The sequence below is a fragment of the Tamandua tetradactyla genome, chromosome 16 (genome assembly GCF_023851605.1).
Source record: "Tamandua tetradactyla isolate mTamTet1 chromosome 16, mTamTet1.pri, whole genome shotgun sequence".
Taxonomy (NCBI): domain Eukaryota; kingdom Metazoa; phylum Chordata; class Mammalia; order Pilosa; family Myrmecophagidae; genus Tamandua; species Tamandua tetradactyla.
The window spans coordinates 50,415,009-50,430,774 of NC_135342.1; the positions used below are offsets into that span (position 1 = coordinate 50,415,009).

Here is a 15,766-nt window from a genome sequence, read left to right on the forward strand (position 1 = left end):
TCTTATTCTTCTATTTTGTTTACCTTTTTGTTTGCTTCTTTCTGTCCTCCCTGCATTAAATGAGTACTGGGGATCTAATGACATTAGATTTTACTTTTCCTTAGCTGCTAGTAACAACAGATGCCAAAAGAGAAAGCGAGTGACAGAATAAGTTTTTCCTTGGAAATGTCTAAGTCAGTCTGTGTATTTGAAAAATATATTAAAATATGCAGCCTTTGTTTTAGAAATCATCTGAAATGGCTTCTCTTTGCTTTTAAGAATAATCCTAATTGGTTAGGGAGTTGAAGGTATACATAGTGTTTTTATTTCATATAGGACTGGTGTTATTTTCCTATTTTATAGATGAAGAAACTGAGGTATGAGAGGTGAGTGACTTGTGTAGGATTACCTCGAACCCAGTTCTTTTGACTTCAACTTCAGTACTTTTCCACCACACATGATTACTTACCTCTTGCTTTTGAAAATCAAATGTATGTAGCCTTACAGGGCACTTCACCAGATTAAGTACTGAATGTAAACTTTCACAAACTGAAAAGGCCATGGACAATCTGCAGTTATATAGGTACTTCTAGAGCTTCTGAATAACAACCCTCAGCAACTTACAAGTGAATCAGTATGTATGTGCTGAGCATTTACTCTGTGCCTGATGCTTGGTTAAGCACCCTAAGTGGATACAACATAAACCCCATCATCACTGCAAATTTAGTATTTTAGGTCTACCGGAGGGTATTTGACTACTTGAAATGCCCCAGGTATTGACTTGAGGATTTGTGATGGCTAAATGGTAATTCTGGAAATGTTTGGGTCTCCTCAGTAGTTTGCTGGAGGACATAGTACTAAGAGGCAAGTAATAAAACTGGAACATTGTTTTAAAAACGATTTCTTCCCATGTCGCTGCTGGAAGGTTGGTGAAGAAAAGATTGGTGCAGAAAAGGGGAGAAAAGCAAATTTTAAAAAATCATCCTAATTAAAAAAAAAAGTTTCAGAATTACAGATCTGTGCCTCTATTTTACAGATGAGAAGGGGTACAGCGCAGGGACAAAAACCTGGCATGGTATTGTATCGAGCAGTGTGAAGTGGTCAAATGGGAGCTCAAGTTCCTGCATACTAGACAAAAGCCCCCTCCTCTCTTGCCTCAGCTGTCTGTCATGGTCTGAAGAACTGGGTGATGAAAGGCAGGGGCTCCTCTCACCTGTCCACTCCTTCATGTATGACCAGCATCTCACAGGCCACTACCGTATTACATATTTCACCACTATACTTGCTGTTTTAAGTTCACTTTGTTGTTATTTCTGATCGAATTTTCACACTGGTTATTTTCTTTTGCAGTATCTTTTTTTTCCTTAAGATTTGTATCCTTTAATATAACTTCATTACGTCTTGGTCCCAAATTTTATTTATTGCCTAGAGAAATGCCATACTCAATTTTATAATAGGGACTAATGAGAAAACAGAATCCTGCTTACAATTTTCCTTCACAGAAAAATTTCCAGAACGTATATTTGTATGTTAGTTAGTGTGAAATTCTGAGCAGATAGCAAAATAAATACAGTTGGTTTTCCCTTGTTTAAATCATTGAGGGTTGAATAATTTTAGAGTCTTTCATTTTATTTATTTTTTTATCAGTATCTGGCCCCATCAGTGTTTTAAAACTATAGGGTATTTGCAGAAAAATTAATTTCAAGTTAATGTTTTAGTGTCTTTTTTTTGTCATAATAAAATGATGGACTCTGCTTTAATAAACAAATCCAAACTCTGAAAATCTGTATTTATGAAAGTAATCTTGGGTGATGTTTAGCTTTAGTTTCTTTCAAATAACAGTTTCCCTGCTGAATTTTAAGTACAATTCGTTTAAAAGAATTCTATTTACAGTCATCCTGCAAGTAATACATCTGTTATATAAAGTACATTGATAACAAGAATTAGCAAGCCAGAAACTTATTTTGTAACTACCATCATGCCCTTGTAATAACTTAAAATTCCATGAACTCTGGGGTTCAGTAGAAAATGTAAACATGTGTTGGAACAGTTTTTCTCGATAGAGTGTCCCATGATGCTGTGCAAACAACTCTGTTAAGAAGCAAGAAACCCAGGTCCTGGGCTGCTATGTGACCTTGGCCACAATCTAAGTTTCTCTGTGTCTTATCATTATTATTATTATTATTTTTACTTCTCTGCTACAAGGGAAAAATAAATTGCCTCTGAAACTTTATGGCCATGAGCCTAATGACTATTCATATACTTTATTATTTCATTATTTTTTTATTTTGGTAGAACTTCTTCATATACTTTATTTTGCAAGTTCTTGCCAAAAGTTTCATTTGTTCTCTCTGTCCAGATACTAAGGCCAGATAGATGCTGCGAGTATGTAAGAGAGAGAGAGAAACAGAGAAAGGGAAAGAGGAAAAAAGGGAGGGTAGGAGGGAGAGGCAGATAGATGTGGAAGAGAACTTTCATCATTATTACCATTTCTGAAGTTTGGGAGGTTATGGTGGAGGAGAGACCTTTCCTCCCACTGTTTTAGCCTACTCCTATTAGTAATTGCTTTTACTAGGACACTGCTTATCAAAGACATGTTAACAGTAGCAGTCATACGTCTATGATTCCTTTCACCCTCATGGACTAACACTCCCCTGCGTTAACATTCCTCTCCCCCTCTGAACCCTGCTCCCACCCCAGAGTAGCAGGAACTGGGCAGCTTCTCTCTATGCAGACATCGAATGCTGAGTTTTCTTTTCTCTACTGTTTTTTGTTTTTTTTTCAACTTTTGATCATTCCGTTCTACATATATAATCAGTAATTCATAATATCATCACATAGTTGCATATTCATCATCATGATCATTTCTTAGAACATTTGCATCAATTCAGAAAAACAAATAAAAAGACAACAGAAAAAAATTCATACATACCATACCCCTTACCTCTCCCTTTCATTGATCACTAGCATTTCAATCTAAATTTATTTTAACATTTGTTCCCCCTATTAGTTATTTTTATTCCATATGTTTTACTCATCTGTTGATAAGGTAGATAAAAGGAACATGTCTCTACTGTTTCTTGAACCCTGGGTAGACAAGCTAGTTTGCATATGAGTAAAAATAAAAACATGCAGAACTTGTCTCCTTTTAATTGACTACCTAAATCTAGTGGTCCTCACTTAAAAACAATCCTCAGAATGAAATGCCCATGATTTATTTTTCATTCTCAGCTGATTTGTAAGATTAGATTAGCTGTGAATTCTATATCACTGACTTTGGCCCAGAACCTTCCCATTTTCCTCTGAATCTCCTTGGCTTACCTGCCAAATTGAGAAGGAAGCCGACTGTGGGAATTGAAATTGTTGGGAATGTTGCTTAGTCACTGAGAAGGCTTGGCTGTATCTGCAAGTTGGCTAAGAGTCACCTCAGTGTCTGTCTTATTACCTAAGGCTGGAATTGTCCCAGGAAGCTGAAGACTTTTGAAAGAACAAACAATATGCAAAGTAATATTTAGCTCCCCTTTAAGTAGTTGGGTGCATTTACCTCAGTGGGGCCTGGTGAACACTAACAGAAATCAGTGAAGTGGTTTTGTTGAGTGCCAGTAAGAACAGCAGCACTGTGGAGGCACTGAAGATAATTAGAAGAAGTATAAGTTCTGGATACTGCCCACTGGAAGTTCACTGTCTTCTACCTAGGAGTGAAGACTAACATTACTATCACAGGATCAAATGTCCAAGACAGTGTAACATGAAGGGCAAAATCATGTAGGAATGATGTGAGACTTTAAATCCCATGGTAGTTCAGAGGAGAGGAAGTGTGTACTAATGAATGACTTATGGGGTAGTCGGGGAACACCCTCTGGAATAGATAGGACAAAATGGATGTAGCTTGCAGTAGGTGAAAGAATGGAATGTGAGAGTAATAACTTGTCCAAAGTCAGGGAGGTAAGAGCAGAAGTTAGATGCTGAGAAATAAAATTTTTCAGGAAGGGGAATCCAGTGTGGAAGACTGCTAAGCAGTGGGGTTTAGGGGGCAGGTACTGCTACAAATTTGGGGGCAGATAAATGCAGAGGAGAAAGGAGGGAAGGTGTGTCAGTGCTTTTAGAGACTGGCTTGGCCCAGGGAAGGGCGGCTTGAGGTTTTGTTAAGATGCGATTAATCCAGCTTCAAGGGACAGGATCAGAATGGTGGTGGAGAAAACAGAAAAAAAGATGTGTGAGACATTTGAAATAAAACATTTGCTGCACTTGGTGCCTGATGTGCTTAAGGGGTATTCCCAGAAATAACACGTGGTTTGGAGCAAAGAGAAGGATTGGTGCTATTTTGCTTGAGGCTGAGAAATTGGAAAGATTAGCTAGATTGAGAGTTGAGTTTTTTTTCAGTTTTTGATGTTCTGGCAAGCCATTACTGTGGAAATGCCCCTAAAGTGTTTAGAGACAGGGTAAGAAATAACAGCTCAGAAAATAGCTCTAGATAGAATTTTTTCGAGCAATTGACTTAGAGTTGTGGCTGTAAAGATGAATATACTGGAGGGGGAAAGTGTAACATGTGGCAAAGAGCCAAGGTCTCAGGAGAGAGGAGCCAGGAGGGGGCTGGTGAAGGTGGCCTGGGTGGGGAACTGGGATCCAGCTATGCCCCCATTCTAGTTGCTAGCTGCTGGAATGTGATATACCAGAAAAGGAAAGGCTTTTTAAAAAGAGGAATTTAATAAGTTGCACGTTAACAGTTCTAAGGATATGAAAAATGTCCCAATTAAAGCAAGACTACAGAAATGTCCACTCTAAGGCATCCAGGGAAAGATACCTTTGTTCAGAAGGCTGATGATGTTCAGGGTTTCTCTCAAGTGAAAAGGTACATAGCAGACATGGCAATATCTCCAGGCTTCTTGTTTCATAAAGCTCCCCCACGCGCGTATTCCTTCTTCATCTCCAAAGGTCTCTGGCTGTGTGGGCTCTTGTGGTTCTTCTTGCTCTCTCCAAAATGTTTCTTCTTTTAAAAGATTCCAGTAAACTAATCAAGACCCACCTGGAATGGGTGGAGTTAAACTCCATCTAGTGAAGGTTAATACCCGCAAATGAGTGAGCCACATCTCTGTGGAGATAATCTAATCAAGTTTCAGCCTGTCGTACTGAGTAGGGATTAAAAGAAACGGCTGCCTTCACAAAATGGATCAGTATTAAAACATGGCTTTTCTAGGTCACATAATCTTTTCAAACTGGCACACCCCCGAAGGCTGCAGTGGGGGTGGATGTAATCTGCCCTACCTCATGTTGTCTCTCATGCTTTACTATTACGAGCATCTACCCATCAGCAGTATTACTTGATCCTCCCAGCCCTCCATGAACCTGGCAGAGGCCGAACAGAGCCCACAATGGGATCTGTATAAGTTTGATTTCTGGGTAAAGCCCTGTATATGGTCATTGTTCCTTAGGGCTTTACCGTTGTTTTGAATGTGCTGGTTTTACCTGCAATTATTATAATTCTGCTTGAGCCACAGAATTTCAGTGATTTCCTTTTTTTTAAAATTGTCGTGTATTAATGTAACAAGTTAAAAAAAAAGTATTAGTGTCGTGTCTTCAAAAATGTGTCCTCATACTTGGCATTTTTCAGTTGGAACTATCTGCCTTTCTTCTTTTTTTTCCTGATCAGAAATCTTTCAAACCAATGAATTACATGAGGGAAAAGGTTAGAAATTCTCTGGAATCTGGACAATTTAACTTGGAGGCAATGTTCCTACTTTTTTAGGAAAAACCTTTCTTGCTATACTCTGGTGAGAATTTTGTTACTGGATTAGTTGTAGGAATCTGTAGAGAGATGGAAATAGAAATAACTTAAACTTGAAACTTTTGTGTTAAAGATTTTCATTACAGTGAATTCTAAAGGGTCTTTGAAAGTCATGCTTGGTTGGTGCTTTGCATGGAATCCTGTTTTGAACTATCAAGGCCTCACCTGAAATTTGGAACAGTTTTACGTAAATATACACTGACTTTAATTATGGTAGTCGTTGTGGTAGTATGATCCACCCTCTTTTTACACTTTTGAATGTCCAGATTTTTGGTGTGGAGCATGCAGGTTTAGCTGCTCCTATTGCTCCGAAGGGTGCAGCACAGAGGTCTTTGAAAAGATGGTGTCCGTCCCCTCAGGTAGAAAGGGTCCAATATGATCTCTGCATTTCTGCAAATGAGTCTACTCTTCTCCTTTATATAATAAATGCTGCACCCACGTATTTTCTACTCTCTCCTCTTTGTTTTAGGGTTTGGTGCTTAGGGCTATATAAAGCTGAAACAAAATTAAACAAGGGACTACCAAATAGGTATTTAAGAATAATCACTTTATGTTCAGTTAGTGATAAAACAACAGGAGAAAGGCCTCCTTTGTGAGGTGGCCTCTTTGGGGTGTTTTTATGACCTTCACATACATACTGAGGCATCTCCGGTATGTAGGAAGTTCAGTTAATGCATCTCTGCTCTGATGTCCTTTGCAACCATAATGTTCTGGGACTCCCAGCCAGCCTCTCATTTGAGTGCCTTGGAATATACATGGATAGGAGGATGATGGGGGTTAGGATTTATTCTCAGCATAGAGAAGTTATTATTTTAATTTGTTATCAGTACTGAAGGGAGAAAACATCTTAATAGTGACTCAGTGGTTTTTGTTTGTTTTTAGTAATGAAAGAGTGTTTTCCCGCTCTCCCCAGATGTCTCCCTCAGGAACAAGTTTTAACTATCATTGAAGTAGTTTGACTTTAACCACACTAGGGTCTTTGGGTTCTTTTTTTCCTTGCCCTTTCCATCCCCAGGCAGAAACTCCTGTTGCTGCATATCCACTGTGCTAGTACAGTATTTATTTGATCCTAAACAAAACTGTTTGCTCTTTGCACTGGTTCAGAAAAAGATCCCCCAGGATTGTCTTTTGTTTAGTAATTGGAGCATAAACTGAGCCTCGTTAATTTCAGAGCAACCCCTAATACACACAAATTCCCTCCCGCCTTCCTTATGTAGTTTCTGAGCTGTCATTGGTACCTAAGTATTGGGTCTGGAACAAAAAAAGCTTAAATGTTGAGTGTTAGCTGCAACTACTGTGACATCTGCTATGGCACCAAATATCACTATTGGTTCGGTTAATTTTGAGTTAGGGTAAAAAACAAAACTAGAAAGCTCTTTAGCTTTACAGTGCTCATTAACACATGCACCTCCAAATTATGCATTTGGTGTCATCACAATGAATAAAACAAAGGAAATCATGAATTGATTTTTATGTTAGTAACATAAGTTCTTTCATTGCTATTCACTGTTCAGACATCAGTGTGTTCCTGTGTTCATGTTTTTTAGTTTTAGTTGTTTTTTTTTTAGTAAGAACATTGGAAACATCTCAGCTCTGGGCTTTTAATTCTCCAAAGTTCTGATCTAAAAATATGTTAATTATATTGTTTTTCTTTTAAAGCCATAAAGTCCGTAACTTAGTTCTGTTTCTTGAAATGCAAAAATGAGGATGGTAGGTGAATAAGAATCTTGAGTAAAGCTAATTTCAGATGCTAAATAGCCAAGTTAATATTTTTATAAAAACACTTTATGGGATTGGAAAATGTCCTATGTTCTTCAGTATTGCTGGTTCTGCAAGACCACAGATTGTGGTCTTCGGGTTTATGGGTTTTTGAAGCTGGAATGGGTTTTTCCTTAGTTTTTCTTTTGTATTTGCAAAAGATGACTCCATCATCTGACTGGGCTGACTTTAATCATCGGGTGCCTGGCTCTTAATATGGTTTTGTCTTTGCTTTTTTACAAGCTTTCCTGTAATTGTACAGTTGTTTGCTGCATTGAATTTCTTTTAGTGACAATGAAAAACATGTTAGTATTTTGATGTAGTTTTAATTTTCAGGTTATACATTAAAACATTGAGGGAAAAAAATCCCTCTCTGAGAAACAATTATAAAATCATTGTGGTAGAATGAGAATATTCATTACTTGCACGTCATGTATTTTTCTCTAAATGTTATATGAAGAAGTGGCAGTTGAGCTTAGCATATGTTAATAAAGGGTCTGCATTTTCCTGTGTCACTGACAGTTTCATTGGCTGTATATTCTTGAAATGCAAATAATCTCTGTTCTGTTCAAAGCTATAATTAATCTGAATAGTTATTTAAATAGTATCAAAATCTTTTAACTACTAAGAGGCCAGACATTTAAGATATTGAATTTACTGCTCTGTTGAAGGACAGTGAACTGTTAAGGGCACAGTGAGTCGAGATGCTTGTGTATGTTGTATCTACACATTCTGTAAGACTAAAATGGCAGATTCTGTCTGCTGCTGTATAAAATTTTTTAACTACCATTTATTTTAGCATCATGGCATGTGCAAATTCCTGCTGCTCAGTTAAGGGACCAGCTTCACAACTGGTGTTACAATCTGTGGCCACAGCACTGCATCACAATGCAGTAAATGCATTTTCCACATTAACCAAATATGACAGCTAAAGCGACTATTAACCGTGCAAGATGTCGGAAGTCATCAAAAATTCACATCAGAGTAATTGCAGTGGCTTGGGTGGAAAAAAGTATCATAGCATTCCTTGCCTACATGTTTTCTCTCCCCCTCTTAAATCTTAACTTGGTACAGTCCGTTAACAATAAAATACCCTTCTGTAACCTATAAACTGTTACTCCCATCAGTTTGTGCCTTCAAACTGATGGCTGACTTCTCTGAATTTGCATCCAGCAGCACAAATGATGATGTACTACCTCAGGGGGCTGCAGTGCACCTTTTTAAGAACATCCTGCAATCTCATTGTCTAATTGGACTCTAGTTCTTCAGTCATATCAGCACTTGCAGGGTGTTCTTTCTTCTTCTTCTTCTTCTTCTTCTTCTTCTTCTTCTTCTCTCTCTCTCTCTCTCTCTCTCTCTCTCTCTCAATTCAAGCACTTTGGGGTGGGAAAACTTGACCACTGGTTCTGACTGAGCTCATCCTCTATCGAAGGTATGGAAGAGCTGCAGTGACTGGCAGCATCACCCGATCTGTGAACTCCTTAAATTTGAAAGCTGCAGGTAGGATTGCCTATGTTTTGTAAAATAATTGTGGTAAATGAACCCTCGTAGATAGTGACAGCATGTTGTTGCAGTACCTCTGAAAGACAAGGTCATGGATTCTTTTTAAAATTTGAGATAAATATGAAAGCAGTTAATAGATAGAAAAAGAACTTGATTCTCTTGTACCTTACCATTTTAATATTTTTCTTAAAAAAAGAATAAACCTATTGGGTGAGGCAGAAAGTTATTTGCTTAAAGATATGAATAAGTTATTTAGGATTTTACCTTATCTTTAAGAATGTGTGGATTTCCCTTTGATTTTTGAAAAAGATATAGAATTCTTTTGTATGAGGTGAAATATTAAAATAGAATTTATTTTCTTTTTCTTTCTTTTCTTTGTTAAAATCATATCCTTCTTTGGGATTGTAGGTGAGTGTGTGTGTTGTGTGTGTGTATGTGCAGGATGTCTTACCAAGTAATTCAGTCATTTGTATTTAGTGACTAGGAAAAAAGTACTATTAGTGGTATTTGAAATTATCTCACAGGAAATACTTTCTCTTAAGGCTTTGAATGAGAAGCATTAAATAGTAACACTAAAGCTGTATATTCTTTAATATTACCAAATGTTGTCAATTTAAATTAAGACAGTAACTTTTTATCTCTTAAAATAAAATACCTCAACAGAATATGATATATGAATCCTTTAAGAATATTTCCAAATTTTGGTTTGGAGAATGTGATTTGTGTAAATGAAATGAAAACTTCCTAAGTCATGTAAAAATTATCTGAAGGGTAATAAAATTATAAATGTTCCCTGTAATACTTTTAATGCCATATGTAATAATATACAAAATGATTTTAATTCATTGTTAAAAAGCGGTTTGTTTGTTGTTGTCCCTTAAAGACAAGAGCAAAAAGAGAAAATGATGTATAGCTTTTTATCCCAAGGAATGTATTTGTATTATGGGACCTGTAGGGTCTGGACTTCTTTCTGAACATGTACTTGGAAATTGTTCACCTAGTTGAGGGATTTAGCTCCTGAGGTATAGGACTTTCTTTACTTGTAACAATGGGAAGGCTTGAGGAACTGTCAACTGGGGAATGGAGGAGAGTTGGTCAGGGGAGGGAAAGGAACTATGAGAATTTGGCCAAGATTAAGATTCCTTTAAAACTCTGACTCAATACAGCATCACAAAGAATTGATTTCTGAGATGAGACAATGAGCTGTGGTTTGCATATTATAAAGATGGAGGAAGCCTCTAACATTGACCCTGAGTGGGAGATGACTCAATTATCCATGTCTTGGTACAGTTGCAAATTATTTTCCTTTGTCTGAAGTGGGTGGATGTCAGCGCCTTCATCAGAGCTCCTTAATTTAATGTATGGAAAATGTCTCAGCCACCATTTTTAACAATTAGCTGTATCATGGTCGAGGTGAGCTGAGTTCTGAAGGCAGCTGCAGGGCCATTTCATTTACATGAGGTGCTGTGCCATGAGAGCTTTGTTACTGTAAAACTAAGAAAATGAAATTGCATGCTGCCTAGAAGAATTCTCTAGGAGGGTGAGGAACAGTCTCAGGAAGAAAATGGAATCCTTTTGTCTACAGTAAGTATTTTTTTCTTACTCATATAGTGGTGAGAGGTTTAGAATTTGTCTTCATTTGAATGGGTAAAAATATGAACACTGCAAATATGAAAGGTGTAGCACAGAGGTCCTTGGATGCATTTTTGTTTAAATGTCTTAGAAACCAAGCCTGATATATATAATTGAAATATGGATCTAACAAATACTTTTAGCACTTGCTTTTAATTAATTATTCATTAGTAATTTAAGTTATGAGAAGAATGAATTTATCACTGGTCAAGGATGGAAATGACACTTGAGAGGAAAAAGAAATCTGAATGTGGTATATTTAAAAAGAGTTTGTGCTTTTCACTATCTTTTACAAATAGCATGCTTTCCATTCCTGAAGAGAATTGCCGAAAAAAATTTTTTTAAGAAAATGCTTCCATGTTAATGATCTATAATAGCTGTTTAAAATACATTTAAAAAATGTTTTCAAAAAACAAGGTTTTGTCTAAAAGATCAGTAAATTGAGGCTTTCATTCTCATTCATGAGGATAATTTTTAGTGCCTTCTGCTTAATTAGTAGTTGTGGCTTCGAAGCTACTTTTGCAAAACTCTTGTATTTCATTGTAAGCTTATAAATCTTGATTCTTAAAATTATTTGAATTTGACTCGGCTTATTCCTTTGTTCCTTTATGCTGTTAGTAAGAGGAAACAGTGGATTTTAACTTTTATTTGTGTGTTTATCTTTCTAGAGGTACTTAACCTTGAAGAATTTAGAGTAAGTACATTTTACAGTAAACTAGACCATGAAGAATTTGTTTAAAATGCTTTGGTTGCTTTTTCGCGAGTTGACTCTTTCACAGACTGGGTATCTGAGAATCCTTTTAACTTAATATCAAATTTATGAAGCTAACTGTTTTTTCAGGTCTTATTGTACTAGCTGCTGTTCATCCTAGTCAATGAATGCTATTTCCTCAAATTAATACATGTTTGAAACTAGGAGAGAGAAGGAGTTTCATATCAGCCTTTACTTTGAAATAGAAAGGTTCAGTTTTCCTAAGCCCCAGTTAGAATCCTACAGAGATTCCATAAATCTGTGCCACTAATATTAGCTTACAGCTTAATAACCTAGATCTCAATATCATTTTTTTTCTTAAAAGGAAAACATTTATATACTGATTGTTCAGATAATTGGTATAATGCAAAAGGATTCTTTTCCCTTGAATTTTATCATGGCCCGCACCATGAAATAAATTTATGCTTTGCGTGCATAAAATGGTTTGATGGCATGAAAGAATGTCACAAAACCTTCCTTTGAAAATGTTAAAGTAAAATTGGCTGAAGATTCTGGTCTTATTTTCTTGTCTGGCTTTATAGTAAGCCATTTATTAGGTACATTTTTAAGTACTCTGGGCAGGTGGCAGGGAGTCAGTTGCCTCCCATCTTCTTTGCCTTCACCATGGTTTACTCAAGTTTGGCTGCTGTAAAGAGGCTTTTCTTCCTGGTACTTGTGGGGGTTTCCTGAATCTCTTCAATCTGGAAGCTCTTCAGGTTTTTGCATGAAATTTTAGCTTGGCTGGTAGGAAAGAATCAAGGGACTGGTGCTTTTTGCTACAAAGAAAAATGTATTTGTATCAAACCTTTGATTGCTATGGCAGTGCCATAATATAGATAAGCAAGCACGTCAACCTGTCCACTAGGAAACATGCCGTGGCACTAAGATGGCAGTGAGGAAGGAATAAAATGGCGCCTCCAGAAACACTGTGATAAGAGGTGGACTGCAAGAGTTATTTTCCTTCAGTCAAGTTGGAGTTACCTTTAGTAGCACTTTCTTGCCAGTTTACAGTTATTTTTTTATTGTTTTAGAAGATAGAGAATTTGAGTTTTTCCTGAAGTGTAAGGTCTCAATGCCGTATCTAGTTAGCTTCCTAATGTTGTTTTCAAGAAATTGCTGGCAAATGGATAGAATAAAATTTCAAATAGATTATTTTCTATTAACACTTCTGAAATTCCTTGCTTTTTGTTTTCTTTTTGTTTTAATATAGAAACTCCTTCCAATGTAGGATAGACGTATAGAAATGGGGATAGTATGCTTCTTCTTTATGGCAAAGTGAAACTAGCATTCCTAAGAAAACATGTTATTTGGTTTTGAGCTAATAAAGAGCTAACTTTGTGGATTTTGGTTATTTTACATATTTACATATTTCCAAAATCAGAACTCATCGTATTTCTTTTGTGGTTCAAAGTATGGTTAATTTTGGAAATGGACTGTAGTCACAGTGGTAATGACAATGCTAATTTCTCACCTGTTCCCACTTCTTATGGAGTTGAAATTTCTGGAGACAGAAGTGGCTTTAGAGTTCATAAAATGCAATCAGCTCATCCTCTGATTAAGCAAAGCAAGGTTTATTGCAGTTAAATAACTTTCTCAAGGTCATACGTCCAGGAAACAGCTGATTTTGCCCTAACTCCAGGCCTCCTGATTCCTAATTTGTCTTGTTCTGCACGGCTTTTTTGCGTTTGACTCGGTTTCTTTCTTTTGGGAGGCTTACTAGTGTGACCAATGGACCTAATAGATTGAGCTTTCAGCCAAGTTTTTGAATAAGCAGCCTAACTCAAAGAGATGCATCTGTGCCAGAAATGACTTATTGAGCTGTGCATGGGTCTTCCTGGGCTTGCGTGGCAGATGGTGTGCATTTATAAATTTATCATTTATAAACAAACATTTAAAAATGATACATCCTACAAGTCAAGCTTTTACTACTAATATATGGGCTCAGCATAGAGGGTGAAGTGTTTGTCTCCTAGAATGGAAATGGGCATCTGGTGTGACTAGGGATGAAGCTGGACTTTCTAACACATCCTCCCAGCAGGTCATTCCTTTCACTGTAAGTGTAAGGGATCCCACAATCCCCTTCTCCTCTGAATGTGAATGGGCTGAGGTTTTAGCTCTCTGTTGTTTTCTGATTATTTGTATTTTAAAAATGGTCATGTCCTCCACTGTTTCTTGTATTTGCTACTCTAGCAAAGTTTCATGTTTTCTGTACCTGTGGTGACAATGGTGAGTCGTACAGTCTGCAGTATTCTCTCAGCTCTGACAGGGTAAAGTCAAAACGTTTCCAAATTTAATTAAGGCTTTAGAGAAAGTGTGAAATCACACGTACTGTTAGCAAAGGATTGCCTTGACAATTTCCATTGAGACAACCTGAAGTTATAAAAGAGAAGGTCTCTTGTTTGTTTTAGTGGTTCCAAACAAGTAAATTTTTAAAAAAGAGTTCCCAGTCAGAAGAAACTGCTGCAAAACCAAGGATCTCTTTTCTCTGACATTGTGAGTATTGGTGCTCCCATCCCATCAGCATAAGTAGTGCTGCATAGCGGGAGGAGCTGTGATTTTCAACTGCAGTGTAAATGACTGACACCGTGTACCAGCAGGGAATTAATGTGAGGTATGGTACCTAAACATCATTTTGACTAACAGCGTTCCTTGTGCTTGCTAAGTAGAACTCAAAGCTTAATCCTGAGCTCTGTAGAAACCAGCCTGGCAAAAGCTATTTCGTCCCCACCAACGGTCTCAGAGATGCCCCCTCTGCTATCTGTTTCTTCTCACAACCCCAAATTTTTGCTTTTGTCTTCTGTTTGTGAAGGGAAAAAAACTATTAGAACTGTTTTGATATAATACAGGTTTGCTTTAATGTATTCTTTGTGGTGGGCTTGGGGACAATAGGAGGAAATGCTAGCCATAATAAAGGCCATAATTGATGTATTCCCATTTTATACTGCAGTGCGGTTTTAATACCCGAAATTCTTTGGATGTGGACTAATCCATCACCAAAATGGAAATCAAGTGCTCCAAAGACATATTAAATATTTTTATTGCCCCTAAATGTGTTCTTATCTTCCTATCACCTTAGAGTGTGGGATTTATATTTTTTTAATAGTTTTTAGATCAATTCAAAGATAGATTGAAAAAGTTTTCTCTTTAGATTCTTCCCTTTTCTTGTGTCTCCAAAGGTCAGCCCTAGCAAGTGTGTGTGTGCGTTTTTTTTTTTTTTAATGTGAGAGAGTAGGGGTATGTTTAAAAGCTCTGTCCTTGGTTTCTCTGATGGGGCCAAGTCAGCAGTCTTAGAGCAGTTGGCCAGCTGCCCTGCCTTCCTGGGTTTCTAAGAAGCCCTGCTGCTGCCCTCACCGCTGGATGGCCAGCAGGGGCCCTGCCTGCATCTTAGCCCCTCTCTCACTGGGATGTGGGCTCTGGCTATCAGCACTGAACCAATCGTATCTTCTCCCTGAGAACTTTTGTTACTAGAGAGAACAGTTGCATACACAACCTGGAAAAGTGATTGCACGGTTTTTCCAGGTCTTCAGGGATGAGGAGTGGGTTATGTTAAAAAACACTTTCCCCCCACTAGTGCCTGAATTGGCATCAGTTATTTTATTTATTTCCATATGCCCTTAATATTTGCCCCCTCTTCCCTCTGGGGTCTTTAGAACCTTTCAAAAACTGAGCTGGTCAGATTACTTTCCTGGATGGCCAGAGAGAAAGAGGTAGCAGATAACAAGAATGCCCTGTACACAGAAGATTTAAAAGGCCTTCACGGGATGTAGTCCTTAACCTTGACCCTGTTCTCCAAATGCAGCAACCTGATGTGCTAGGCAGCCCAGCTTGAGGCCTTGGTGGAAAAATAAGAGGATGCATCTGGTAGTTAACGTGCCTGTACCATGCTGACGAAGGAGGTGTACTGTGCACGCCTTGGACTGTACCGCAGAAACAGCATGTCTCCATTCTTGCTTATGGCTTCCCTACAGTTTTCCCTTATGTATTATGGTGAATCCTACCCCTTATTTTCTTTACCCAGTGCTGACAGTCTTAGAAGTTGGGTTTTTGATATGTAGTGGTGATTTTTTCTTTCTTCTTTCTCTTTCTCTCTCTTTTGATACTGGGGAGAGATCCCCAAGGCCTTGTGGCATTTCCTGGAGGTGAAGGTGCAGGTGGAATTTTATCGTGGCTGTATTGGTACTTCTGGAAGAGGCCAACATGTCAGGACACTTAGGTCAAAATGCTGCCCATTGACCCTTCGCAGGTCTGGGAGGAGCCATTGCCTCAGCATTTTCAGGTTTGAACCTCCATGTACACATTGAGTTGTTTCTTGAACCTGTGAGAATTTGTAGACTATCCTGACACCAATTTGAATTATG

The 15,766-nt window shown here is 37.7% G+C and overlaps 1 protein-coding gene across 2 annotated transcripts in view; it reads left to right on the forward strand.

Annotated features, from left to right (window-relative positions):
- Positions 1-15,766, forward strand: part of NUP93 (nucleoporin 93) — a 111,501-nt gene that overhangs the window by 39,273 nt on the left and 56,462 nt on the right. The window contains exon 2 of one of the 2 annotated variants that reach the window (XM_077132501.1): positions 8,955-9,022. The exons of the other annotated variant lie outside the window; for it this stretch is intronic. The gene's annotated coding sequence lies outside the window, so the exon portion shown is untranslated. The remainder of the gene's footprint in view (positions 1-8,954; positions 9,023-15,766) is intronic. 2 annotated transcript variants of the gene reach the window in all.